Raw genomic sequence first — 14,661 nt, 5'->3', positions numbered from 1 at the left:
TGGGGTCCACGTGAAGAATTAGGAGACAATTGCAAAAAAAAAAAAAGCGGGGTCCACGTGAAGAAGTAGGAGACAATTGAAAAAAAAAAAAAAAAGGGTGGGGTCCACGTGAAGAAGTAGGAGACAAGTGCAACAAAAAAAAAAAATAGGACGTTTAAATAATGATAATAAGTTCAAAAAATAGTAAAGGTACGCTTAGCGAAAATTTAAAGAAGAGAAATTCAGGAAAAAAGAAATAACGATTTAAATTGCTCTATAATAGTAAATTAAAAAAAAAAATAAGGTGGGCCCACTCTTCAATAATAGTAGAAATTAAAAAAAATTAAGGTGGGGTCCACGTGAAGAAGTAGGAGACAATTGCAATAAAAAAAAAGCACATTTAAATAATGATAATAAGTTTAGAAAATGGTAAAGTTACGCTTAGAGAAAATTTAAAGAAGATAAATTCAGGAAAAAAGAAATAACGATTTAAATTTATCTATAATGGTAAATTAAAAAAAATAAGGTGGGGCCCACTCTTCTATAATAGTAGAAATTAAAAAAAATTAAGGTGGGGTCCACCTGAAGAATTAGGAGACAATTACAGAAAAAATTAAGGTGGGGTCCACGTGAAGAAGTAGGAGACAATTACAACAATAAAAAAAAAAGATAGCACATTTAAATAATGATAATAAGTTCAGAAAATGGTAAAGGTATGCTTAGAGAAACTTTAAAGAAGAGAAATTCAGGAAAAAAGAAATAACGATTTAAATTGAACACAAAAACCTCTAAAGAAGTCATAAAACCAAAAGACTTAAAACTTATAATTTTGGGTATAAGTTTACACACATACGTCTCACACAAATAATGAGAAATAACATCAAGAAGACGAGATATAAACGGTCAAGAAACATATACACATATTTTCTTAAAATGATGAAGTTGGTCTATACTTAAAAATTTAAGATTACAACATATGCTGACATATGAAAGCGCTTTCAATGTTGTTGAGTAGAAAGAGATGATGGCATGAAACTCGGTAGGAGAAGGTGCATTTCAAATCTTTCAATTGGAGAACCAAACCAGGAAAGTCATATATGGGAGAAGCGGACTAAGTAAAATAATTTATTAATATTCTCAATTAATTGAATTATAATACTTTCTATAATAAAAATTTCATAATTATATTACTAAAAGGTACTCTCTCGGTCCTAATTTATGTGACGTATTTGTTATTACCTAAGTTTTTTTTTAAAAAAAGGATTGATATTTAAAACTTGTGGTCGAAAACAAGTCATAAATATTTATGTGAATTTAAATCATTTCATTAAAAGTAAAAGAGGAAGCTTCAAGTTAAATGATTTCTAAACATAAAAATATATCATTTTTTTTTTAGACAGACGAAAAAAAATGTGATATTATTTTTTATATTGGGCCTGTACTAGCAGGAGCTTTCATCGTCTAGTTTTAAAAGAGAAATTCCTCTAGTAATATGATTACATGTATTTGCAACTTGGTGGTGATCCACCTTTTTGGAGACTTTATGGATATGGTCAAAGTGAGTGGTACGATGCTAATGAATCCCCGCACTATAGCTATCAGTGGGCAAATATCCCACTCGAAATGATGTGAATTTTGTCCAATGAAAAAGATATCTTGTCTTTTTCGTTCTCTACTCTTGGGGCATTCTTTTAAGTAAATTATTATTGCCTTTTTGAAAACACGTTATGAGGCAACTTCAATATAACTAATTGGAATAGTAGTAATAATTTTCATGTTGTCTTTCGACCCAGTCACCCAGCCAAATCATTTTATTAGCCAAACATTATTGATGCTACTGTTTCAATCGACCCTCATCTGGCGCGTACAGAATTTTTTATAAACGATATTTGTATAGTATGACCATAATACTTTTTATGTAATTCCTAATCAAGTATAAAGAAATCACTCTTTAGATTCACATCAAATATTAAATGCTACGATCTTCATGCTTCGGAATCGATCATTTAGTACGGGGATATATACTTTATTCCCTATTAAGCTCTGGTTGGTTTTACCATAACTAAATCTTGGCTAAAGAGTTCCAAAGCTCACTCCTAATGTTTGAAGGGGGGCTATGTCGCCAGTGGCGCAACTAGATTTTTTTTTTTTTGGCTAGAAATTCAAACAAGGAAATTCATTATTTTATGCCAAAGTGATTGAACAACTTATATATATATATAGATGCAAAAAATATATATGTATATTTCTTCTATTTACTACTACTACATAATATAATTTTCGGAAAAGACTCAAATATGCCATCGAACTATCGAAAATGACTCATTTATGCTACTCGTCAATAATTTGGCCCATTTACGCCACTCTTCTATAGTTTGACTCATTTAAGTCATCACCCGTTACCAAAATGACTCATCCATGTCATTTTTCATTAACGCCGGTTTTACAATACCAAATATGACACGTTGCCTCCAACTAGATTATGGTTGTGTGTTGGTCGAATTTTTTATTAATTTGGGATTTGAAATTTGGCTGGTTTAATTAAACGACGTAGACCACTAACTAGAGGCCACGTGTCATGTCTGGCATTATAAAATCGGCATAAATGAAAAATGGCATGGATGAGTCATTTTGGTAACGACAATGTCATAAATGAGCCAAACTATTGATGATTAGCATAAATGAGTCATTCCGATAGTTCGATGGTATAAATGAGCCAAACTATTGATGAATGCCATAAATGATCCATTTTCGATAGTTCGATGACATATTTGAGCCTTTTCCGTTTTCAACGAACCCTATGCTTCGCCCCTAATGTAGCAAGAAGTTCGTTAGGTTTGTTTTTCACAATATTTGTTGGTCCATTTGGTAGTGTTTTTCATAATATTTGTCAGTCAATTTGGTAGTGAAATGGTCCCCTGGTGATCAGTTATTATGAGTAGAGCCTTCACTCTGCACACACTACACTATAAACTCTGATTTTAAAAAAAAAAAAAAAAAGACAAGATAGACAATTTTCAAGGCATTGTTTTCACACTTGCTTTCAGGCAGGAGCGGCTCAACCATATCGGAGGCCTAAGGCCAAACTCTAATGAGGGGCCTTAACTTTTAAAAAAAATTATATATATTTATTTATCTGAAATTTATTTTTCTAGCTTTTTGAGACGCAAAATTACTAATAATTTTTTTCTATTATCAATATCTTCTAATAATTCTGTTTCAATTGACAATATAGCTACTCTGTTCAATTTTTCTTGAGGCATTGTTGATCTTAGGTAAGACAATTTCAATTTTGAGAAATTTCTTTCGGATGAAACATATATACCAATTAAATTCTAATAAAAAATTTAAAAGACACTTTATATGGATGAAATATTAATATCAATAAAAAAGTATGAAAACTAATAAAAGATAGAAAGATAGAACCTAATTTAAGAGATGGATAACTTGATTTTAAAATAATTTTCGCTCTTCCAAAATCCACAATCCTTGAAAACTTGAAAAAGAAATCCAAAGTATATCTTCGGCTCTTTTTTCCCTCTTAAAATAGTGTCGATCAATTGATTTTGAGCATATATAGAGAATGAAGATTGAAGAGTTTAGTTGGAGATTGAAGAATAAAAAATCAAAGAGAATTTGTGTTTGATAAGTGATGAGTATTGAGGAAAAGTTAAACAGTGGTGAGAAAAAAATTAAAAAGTTAAATATAAAGTACAATAATTTATTAGAGAAAAGATATATGAGCTACATTTTTTGCATGAAATCATGTGTTCCTAAAATATTGCGTTTATGAATGGTACTTTACATCTTTCTATCACTAACTTTTATTATTCTCTCTCAATCCCAAACGGTGACCTCTTTTGTCCTTTCTTATGGTTTTTTTTTTTTTTTTTTTTTTTTTGGTTGATTCCCATTTTTATGCTAACAAGCTAGTCGCGGTAAATTTTTTTCCTTAAACTACTAGATAAAAGAAAATACTACATAGTATAAAATAATGTGGAGCCCCCATAATTGTGGGGCCCTTGGCAATTGCCTGTGTGGCCTATAGGTTGAGCCGGCTCTGCTTTCAGGTCTGGCCCAAGTAAAAAGGCTTACGTCTGCATACTGACTGAAAAGCCAACTACTATTCACGCGTATGCTTCTGTTTTATTGTTGTTCGTTGTTGGACGATTAAAGGTGATAATTCCCTAATAACAAAATGCCCAACATAGGAAAGGAAAGCAATGGAAATTTCAAAATAACACCTAGCATTGTGCTATCGGATGAATAAGTATTTGAACAATATATTTAGTTAAAATTAAAAAATTGATGTTCAAGTTTTTTTTTTTTTTTTGGTTAATTAGGAAAATATTAGTATAATACTACTTATGCATCATTTTAAAAGCAAGTATTGTTAGCAGGGGCGAATTTAGTAACTAAATTTGGGGCACGTGAACACAATGTCTCTCCATAAAATATATATGTATATTTCTTCTATTTACTACTACTACATAATATAATTTTCGGAAAAGACTCAAATATGTCATCGAACTATCGAAAATGGCTCATTTATGCTACTCGTCAATAGTTTGGCCCATTTACGCCACTCATCAATAGTTTGACTCATTTACGCCATCACCCATTACCAAAATGACTCATCCATGTCATTTTTCATTAACGCCGGTTTTACAATATCAGATATGACACGTTGCCTCCAACTAGATTATGGTTGTGTGTGGGTCGGATTTTTTATTAATTTGGGATTTGAAATTGGGCTGGTTTAATTAAACGACGTAGATCACTAACTAGAGGCCACGTGTCATGTCTGGTATTATAAAACCGGTATAAATGAAAAATGACATGGATGAGTCATTTTGGTAACGACAATGTCATAAATGAGCCAAACTATTGATGAGTAGCATAAATGAGTCATTCCGATAGTTCGATGGTATAAATGAGCCAAACTATTGATGAATGCCATAAATGATTCATTTTCGATAGTTTGATGGCATATTTAAGCCTTTTCCGTTTTCAATGAAACCTATGCTTCGCCCCTAATGTAGCAAGAAGTTCGTTAGGTTTGTTTTTCACAATATTTGTTGGTCCATTTGGTAGTGTTTTTCATAATATTTGTCAGTCAATTTGGTAGTGAAATGGTCCCCTAGTGATCAGTTATTATGAGTAGAGTCTTCACTCTGCACACACTACACTATAAACTCTGATTTAAAAAAAAAAGACAAGATAGACAATTTTCAAGGCATTGTTTTCATACTTGCTTTCAGGTCTGGCCCAAGTAAAAAGGCTTACGTCTGCATACTGACTGAAAAGCCAACTACTATTCACGCATATGCTTCTGTTTTATTGTTGTTCGTTGTTGGACGATTAAAGGTGATAATTCCCTAATAACAAAATGCCCAAAATAGGAAAGGAAAGCAATGGAAATTTCAAAATAACACCTAGCATTGTGCTATCGGATGAATAAGTATTTGAACAATATATTTAGTTAAAATTAAAAAATTGATGTTCAAGTTTTTTTTTTTTTTTTTGGTTAATTAGGAAAATATTAGTATAATACTACTTAGGCATCATTTTAAAAGCAAGTATTGTTAGCAGGGGCGAATTTAGTAATTAAATTTGGGGCACGTGAACACAATGTCTCTCCATAAAATTAGGTATTTTATATATATATATATATATATATATATATATATATATATATATATTTTCTAAAATTGATATAAGATTATCTGCTGAAACACATACTGTAATAAGGTTAAATGGTGCACTTGGTTGAAGGTTGAGTTATTTACCAAGAGGACTAGGAATCAATTCCCACTAAACACACTTTTTTCGTTCTTTTTTTTTTTTTTTGTGATGAATCCATGCTCTAAAAATCCGAGATTCTCATTGTTAGCGTTACTAGATCATTTAAAGGACATATTCAATTATTCCCAACTATCCGAGCAAAAAAATTCCTAATTATTTGTTTACATGAAGGTAGAAACAAATTTAAGAGAAATTACTAGATAAATATGATGATTATACTGCATTCTAGCATTATCTTTGGCTAATAAGTATGCTATTTGGTTTTGCACCCTGTAAAATCCACTAGATGATCGGATCACCAAACTGGTGCAACATCATCCTATAAATATTAAGAATATTAGAGTAAATTTGGTTTATCAGAAATTAAAAAGGCGATTACCTTTGTAGAATCAATATTATTTTGTATAGTAAATCCAGTTGTTTGAGCAACTTTAAGTCCTTTTGTTAACAACTGAGTAGTAGCAAGAAACCCATTCTCCATCATCTTGAATAACACTATTAATTCAAGAAAAATTTACCAGAATGCCAAGAGCTGCTCCATCTATGTTCAACTTAATTAGTTAACAAAGATACTATATTCACTTCGTAAAAAGAATTGAATTTAACTTTTATATATTGATAGTGTAAAATAGTTTTATACTATTTAAATAATTTAAGATACTATAATTATAAATTACTCTCCATAAAAAATGGATTAATAATCTGGAAAATGTAAGGTTATGTGAACAAAATTGATTGAGTAAAAATCCATTATTAATATATATACTCCTCATCAACAAAGAGTTGTGGTAAAATGGATAGGATCCCTCCACTCTTAATCAGAGATATTGAGTTTATATTAGGGAGCGCTTCCGTGATTTAGGTATCAATGGAGCTTGCTCGGTGTGAATTCGGATTAGTTAGAGCTTTAGTGTGTGTACCGAACACTAAATAGTTGGGTTCCGATACGAATATTGGTCACCAAATGAAAAAATAAAAAATAATGTATATACTCCTATATATATAAAGTAACTAGACGGTCTATGCCCGTGCTGCGCACGGGCCCAACACTTTAGATTATAGTGCATCTATGTATATGTAATTATCTTTGAATAGTGATTTTATATATATATATATATAGAGAGAGAGAGAGAGAGAGTATATATTATGTTCAAAACACGATTAATATAACATTGTAGTTTGTGCTCCGTATATATATATAAAAATATATATTAGAATTATGGGGCCCACAATTTTTTTTATATATATTGTTTGATGTTGTCAATATGAGATACTATGTTCAAAACACGATTAATATAACATTGTAGTTTGTGCTCCGTATTTAAAACTTTATTATATTTCTACTATTAAGAAGAGCCGGTTGGGCTAAATTTTTTTATTTTTTATATATCGCTTGATTTTGTCAATATGGGATACTATGTTCAAAACACGATTAATATAATATTGTAATTTGTGCTCCGTATTTAAAACTTTATTATATTAGAAACTTTATTATATTAGTGTTTACTACGAATACAAAGTCTACATTTTTTTTTACATTAGTTTTTTTTTTAATATGGGGTTCACTTTTTTTTTTTTATATTGCTTGATTTTGTTAATATGGGGTCCACTTTTTTTTTTTTTTACAGTGGGTTCCACTTTTTTTTGTCTTTTCTTTTTTTTTTTTTTTTTAAAAATTGCTTGATGTTGTTTAGTATGAGCACTTTTTTTACAGTGAGTTTGGAGATGGTGGGTTCCACTTTTTTTTATCCTTTTTTTTTTTTTAATATTGCTTCATGTTGTTTAGTATGAGGTCCACCCTTTATGGGGTGCAGTTTTTTTTTTTTTTTTTGAACGTTATTAGTTTGTACTATTTTTATGCATATAATATATATACATATATTATGTTCAAAATATGATTAATATAACATTGTAGTTTGTGTTCTGTATCTAAAACTTTATTTTATATATATTAGAATTATGGGGCCCACAATTTTTAAAAAAAAATTGGAATGGATATATATATACACCATAGAATTATGAGGCCCACAATTTCTTTATATATACATATATTATGTTCAAAACACGTTTACTATAACATTATAGTTTGTGCTCCGTATCTAAAACTTTATTTTATATATATATATAGCCCACAATTTCTTTATATATACATATATTATGTTCAAAACACGTTTACTATAACATTATAGTTTGTGCTCCGTATCTAAAACTTTATTTTATATATATATATATATATATATATACACACACCATAGAATTATGAGGCTCACAATTTTTTATATATACATATGTTATATATATATTAGAATTATGGGGCCCACAATTTTTTTTCTTAAATTGGAATGTGTATATATATATATATATATATATATATATATACCATAGAATTATGAGGCCCACAATTTTTTATATATACATATATTATGTTCAATTCACGATTAATATAACATTGTAGTTTGTCTTTCGTATCTAAAACTTTATTTTATATATATATATATATATATTAGAATTATGGGGCCCACAATTTTTAAAAAAAAAATTGGAATGGATATATATATACACCATAGAATTATGAGGCCCACAATTTCTTTATATATACATATATTATGTTCAAAACACGTTCTTATAACATTATATAGTTTGTCTTTCCGTATCTAAAACTTTATTACATATATATATATTATATATACATATATTATGTTCAAAACACGTTTACTATAACATTATAGTTTGTATATTCGTATCTAAAACTTTATTTATATATATATATATATATATATATATATATATATATATATATATATATATATACCATAGAATTATGAGGCTCACAATTTTTTATATATACATATGTTATATATATATTAGAATTATGGGGCCCACAATTTTTTTTCTTAAATTGGAATGTGTATATATATATATATATATATATATACCATAGAATTATGAGGCCCACAATTTTTTATATTATAGTGCATCTATGTATATGTAATTATCTTTGAATAGTGATTTATATATATATATATATATATATAGAGAGAGAGAGAGAGAGAGAGTATATATTATGTTCAAAACACGATTAATATAATATTGTATATATATATATATATAAAAATATATATTAGAATTATGGGGCCCACAATTTTTTTATATATATTGTTTGATGTTGTCAATATGAGATACTATGTTCAAAACACGATTAATATAACATTGTAGTTTGTGCTCCGTATTTAAAACTTTATTATATTTCTACTATTAAGAAGAGCCGGTTGGGCTAAATTTTTTTATTTTTTATATATCGCTTGATTTTGTCAATATGGGATACTATGTTCAAAACACGATTAATATAATATTGTAATTTGTCTTTATATTTATAAAAACTTTATTATATTAGAAACTTTATTATATTAGTGTTTACTACGAATACAAAGTCTACATTTTTTTTTACATTTTTTTTTTTAATATGGGGTTCACTTTTTTTTTTTTTTATATTGCTTGATTTTGTTAATATGGGGTCCATATTTTTTTTTTTTATATGGGTATACTTTTTTTTGTCTTTTCTTTTTTTTTTTTTTAAAAAAAATTGCTTGATGTTGTTTAGTATGAGCACTTTTTTTACAGTGAGTTTGGAGATGGTGGGTTTCACTTTTTTTTATCCTTTTTTTTTTTTAATATTGCTTATGTTGTTTAGTATGAGGTATATGGGGTATATATATATTTTTTTTTTATATATACGTTATTAGTTTGTATATTTTTATGCATATAATATATATACATATATTATGTTCAAAATATGATTAATATAACATTGTAGTTTGTGTTCTGTATCTAAAACTTTATTATATATATATATATATATATTAGAATTATGGGGCCCACAATTTTTAAAAAATTGGAATGGATATATATATATATATAGAATTATGAGGCCCACAATTTCTTTATATATACATATATTTTGTTCAAAACACGTTTACTATAACATTATAGTTTGTGCTCCGTATCTAAAACTTTATTTTATATATATATATATATATATATATACACACACCATAGAATTATGAGGCTCACAATTTTTTATATATACATATGTTATATATATATTAGAATTATGGGGCCCACAATTTTTTTTCTTAAATTGGAATGTGTATATATATATATACCATAGAATTATGAGGCCCACAATTTTTTATATATACATATATTATGTTCAAATCACGATTAATATAACATTGTAGTTTGTGCTCTGTATCTAAAACTTTATTTTATATATATATATATATATATTAGAATTATGGGGCCCACAATTTTTAAAAAAAAAATTGGAATGGATATATATATACACCATAGAATTATGAGGCCCACAATTTCTTTATATATACATATATTATGTTCAAAACACGTTTACTATAACATTATAGTTTGTGCTCCGTATCTAAAACTTTATTACAATTTCTTTATATATACATATATTATGTTCAAAACACGTTTACTATAACATTATAGTTTGTCTCCGTATCTAAAACTTTATTTTATATATATATATATATATATATATATATACACACACCATAGAATTATGAGGCTCACAATTTTTTATATATACATATGTTATATATATATTAGAATTATGGGGCTCACAATTTTTTTTCTTAAATTGGAATGTGTATATATATATATATATATATATATATATATATATACCATAGAATTATGAGGCCCACAATTTTTTATATATACATATATTATGTTCAAATCACGATTAATATAACATTGTAGTTTGTGCTCCGTATCTAAAACTTTATTTTATATATATATATATATATATATATATATATATAAAATTTTAAATTGGAATGGATATATATATATACACACCATAGAATTATGAGGCCAACAATTTTTTTTTTGGCAAACTTACTCAAATGACTACCTTATTGTAGCTTCCTACCATTTGTAGCTACCGTTTTAAATATTACCATTTGTAGCTACATTTTGGCAAAATAGTGTATGTTTTCGCGTGTATTTGTTGCCAACAAATACATGAGAACAAGGTAAAAAAAAAAAAACATGATCCTTCATTTTAGCCTTTAATGGTGGAGCTATTAAATTAGATATTAATATATATTTTTTTGATGTATTTTAGTGATTTTTTTTTTGATATATTTCAGTGATTTTTTTTTTTTTGCCATAATGTATTTCCGTGTCTTTTTTTTTTATGTATTTCAGTGATTTTTTTATGTATTTTACTGATTTTTTTTTGATGTATTTCAGTGGCTTTTTTTTTATCTATTTCAGATACATTGTGTACATTCCAACTACTATGAAGCCAAATATATTCAAATTTTCGTGTATTTGAATGGATTTCAACATATACATTCAGATACAAGACCAAAAAATTCAAATACATGACAGATACATTCAAAAAAATAATGTGTTTGGCTATTAACAAAATACGCTAAAAAATGCACTCAAGAATACAAAGACAAATACATTCAAAAACAAAGCAAGTATTTGTGAGATGTAGATTTTTGAATGTATTTGTATTTGGCTTTTAACAAATACACATGGCCAGATCTGAGACACTACCACCACAAAAAAACCTTAATCTCTCCAACACTACCAAAATCCTAATCTGAGACACCACCACCACCAAAAACCCAAATCTGAGACACCACCACCACCAAAAAACCCTAATCTTTCCATCACCAACAAAACCCTAATCTCTCCACCTTTACGTCATCTTCTCTGCCACCATCTCAAAATCAGTCCATCACCGCCGCCACCAACAATGTACACGACCAGATCTGCAAAGTGAAAGAGAGAGAGAGGTGAGCACGAGAGGGAGACGGAGAGAGAGAGAGAGAGAGAGAGAGAGAGAGAGAGAGAGGGGTGAGCACAGAGGGAGAGGAGAAGAGAGAGATGGGCGGCGCGGCACGGTGGTGGTGGTTGAGAGAAGGGAGAGAGATTTTTAGGGTTTGAGAAATGAAAAATCTGAAATGGGTAGTGATTGAGAAAAAAGAAAGATATATGTGTTTGGGTATGTATTTTTTGATATAGCTACCATTTGTAATTTAGAAAAGTTAATTAGCTACTAAATATAATTAAATAAAAGGATAGTTAATATTAATAATTAGGTCTTAAAAGAAACTACAATGAGTAAAAATTCCTTTTTTTTTTAATATTATTTGTTGTTTAAGATATGTGGGTGGGGCCCATAATTTTTTTTTTAATTAAATTGTCTAAACGGATTAAATTGTGGAAACGGACGACGAAGAGTGAGTTGAAACTCACTCTTCTATATAGTAGAAAAATTGAAAAAAGAATTGCATAGGATATTCCGCTGTAAACGCCACTTGTCAACATCTCCTTTTCCGTTCTTCAGGTAGGGAGAAAATATCAGATCCTCTCATAAAGCGACTTCTCTTTCCCTTCACCTCACACTGTCACACATGCTCACTCTCTTACCCTCCTAACACATCATACCCCCACCCCACGCCCACTCTATCATCCATAGATAATGTAAAATATTTTTAGAATAATATTTTCTGCTTAACTATTGAACATCAACAAATAAATAAACTAAAATTTCACTTATATATTTTTGCAAAAATATTTTTATTTTTCATAAAAAACATTTTCCTTCGTACTAAACACTCACTTAGGGGTCGTTTAGTAGGATGCATTAGAAAAAAAAAACAATACATGCATTAGTTTTGTGTATTACTATAATATCTTATTTGATATCCTTTTTCAACCTACAATATTAGTTATATACCCTATTTGGGATTATTTTATCTATAACAAATGCATAGCAAATCATGATATTAGCAATATAAAAGTTTTTAATACATGTATAAGCATGATTAAAGACACAATTTTCCTTGAAGTTCCTTGCATAGTATAGTCAGAGGCGGTTCGGGATTTAAATTTTATGAGTTCAATCTTAAGATTCTTAGCATTGAACTCATTATATTTTTAAAATTATGAGTCCATATCTACTATTTATTACAATTTTTGTAATTTTTTACACATAAATATATATTCTCAGATCGAAAATTTATAAGGCTAGATAGGTCTCTGAGTATAGTATGGCGGGTATTTTTCTAAACAACTATTTTTAAAAAAAAATTATGCAATGCATATTATTTCTAATACATCAAACCAAATAGTGAATAAGAAACAATGTCAACATAACTAATAACAACATTTTAGAGTTAATTCCCTAAAAGGTCACCCATGTTTTGATAATTACCTCTTAATATCACTTTTGTTTTTTTTAGGACTAGAATATCACTCAATTATTCCCATTTTCCTCAAAAAAAAAAAAAAAAAAAAAAAAAACTAAACATTGCAAAACCCTCCTTATTTCCTAGTTGGCATTCCATGTCACATTAAAATTTTATTTTTTTAATAATAAATTTATGAAATAATTTCAAACACCTCCCTCCAAATTTGTCTTGATAACACTTAGTTCCCCTGTGATTTGAGATATGTACACTAACATCCCTTATTTCAATTTTTGTAACCAAACTTGTTTAAATAATTAGAAATCTATATATTTCAAATTTATCCTTTTAGAACTTAATTATGTGAACAATGTTTCATAACAGTTCTCTCCCCTAAAATTGTTAGGATTGTTATATTAATAGTTAGGCTAAAAATTTAAAACTATCTTATATCTAAATAAGAAATCCTAAATTGTAGTGTTAATGTAATGTCACTATGAGAAATCCTAAATACTAGTGTTACGATAATATTTCTCTTTGTTCTTATAATCATGTTATTAATAACAATATTTGGGCTAAATCGAGCACATCTCGCTTTTAGTATTTAGAGGGTGAGATGAATAATCCATTTTTTAAATTCTTATAGTTGTATAACTGCAATAAATTTTATACTAGTTTTTTTGATAGAAGGAGCATAATTATATCTACAAAAAGGGTTGGAAAGCGATATACGTGAGACTTTAAAAATAATTAATGAAGCAGTATGAAGTCCAAGCTTTTTGAATCAATTTTCATATCTGTTGAATTTCATGTTTTAGCATTCGAGATTAAAATTTTCAAGCACAAAAAAAAAAAAAAAAACCAACACTTTACCTATAAAATTAGATAGTTATAATTTAGGGAAAATCTTACGATCAATGAGAAACTATTATTGTCAAAAGTTTAAACATTATAATTAAGGTTACAAAAGGGTATATTAGCAACATAAATAATTTTTAGGAATTAAAATAAATTTGATTACAAAAGAATCAAAATAAAGGAAGCTAGTGTAATGGGAATTAAGTATTATAAGGACAAATTTGGAGGGAGGTTTTTGAAATTATTTCATAAGTTTTTTTTTTTTTTAAAAAAAAAAAATTGAATGTCACATGACATGCCAACTAAGGTTTTGTAATGGTTCGTATTTTTTGAGGAAAATTGAGATAGTAGAGTGATATTTTAGTCCTAAAAAAATAAAAGTGGTATTAGGAGGCAATTGTCAAAACATGAGTGACCTAAATTTTAGGGAATTAACACATTTTACTAATACATAAATGGAAAAAGAATAGTACTCCCTCCGGATAAAAAAAAGAGTCCACTTCACTATTTGCACACCCCTTGAAAAACTACTCATTTCAAGAAAAAAATGTAAATTGACTAAACTTGGGATTTAATCATATAACACTTTGAAAAGGTAAGATTAATTGTTTCGTGATTTAATAAGTGGATAATTTTTTTGACCCAAAAAAAAAAAAACCTAAGTGGTCGTTTGGTAGGTTGCCAAAATTATCCTGGGATTATAATCTTGGGACTGGTTTATCCCATCTCTTGGGATAGGAAGGGATATCTCATCTTTTAAGTTTGGATGCATTTTATACTTTATTTGGTA

Source organism: Lycium ferocissimum, chromosome 6 (assembly GCF_029784015.1).
Source record: "Lycium ferocissimum isolate CSIRO_LF1 chromosome 6, AGI_CSIRO_Lferr_CH_V1, whole genome shotgun sequence".
Classification (NCBI taxonomy): domain Eukaryota; kingdom Viridiplantae; phylum Streptophyta; class Magnoliopsida; order Solanales; family Solanaceae; genus Lycium; species Lycium ferocissimum.
The sequence above is the reverse complement of the archived record's forward strand: the minus strand, read 5'-3'. Positions refer to the sequence as shown.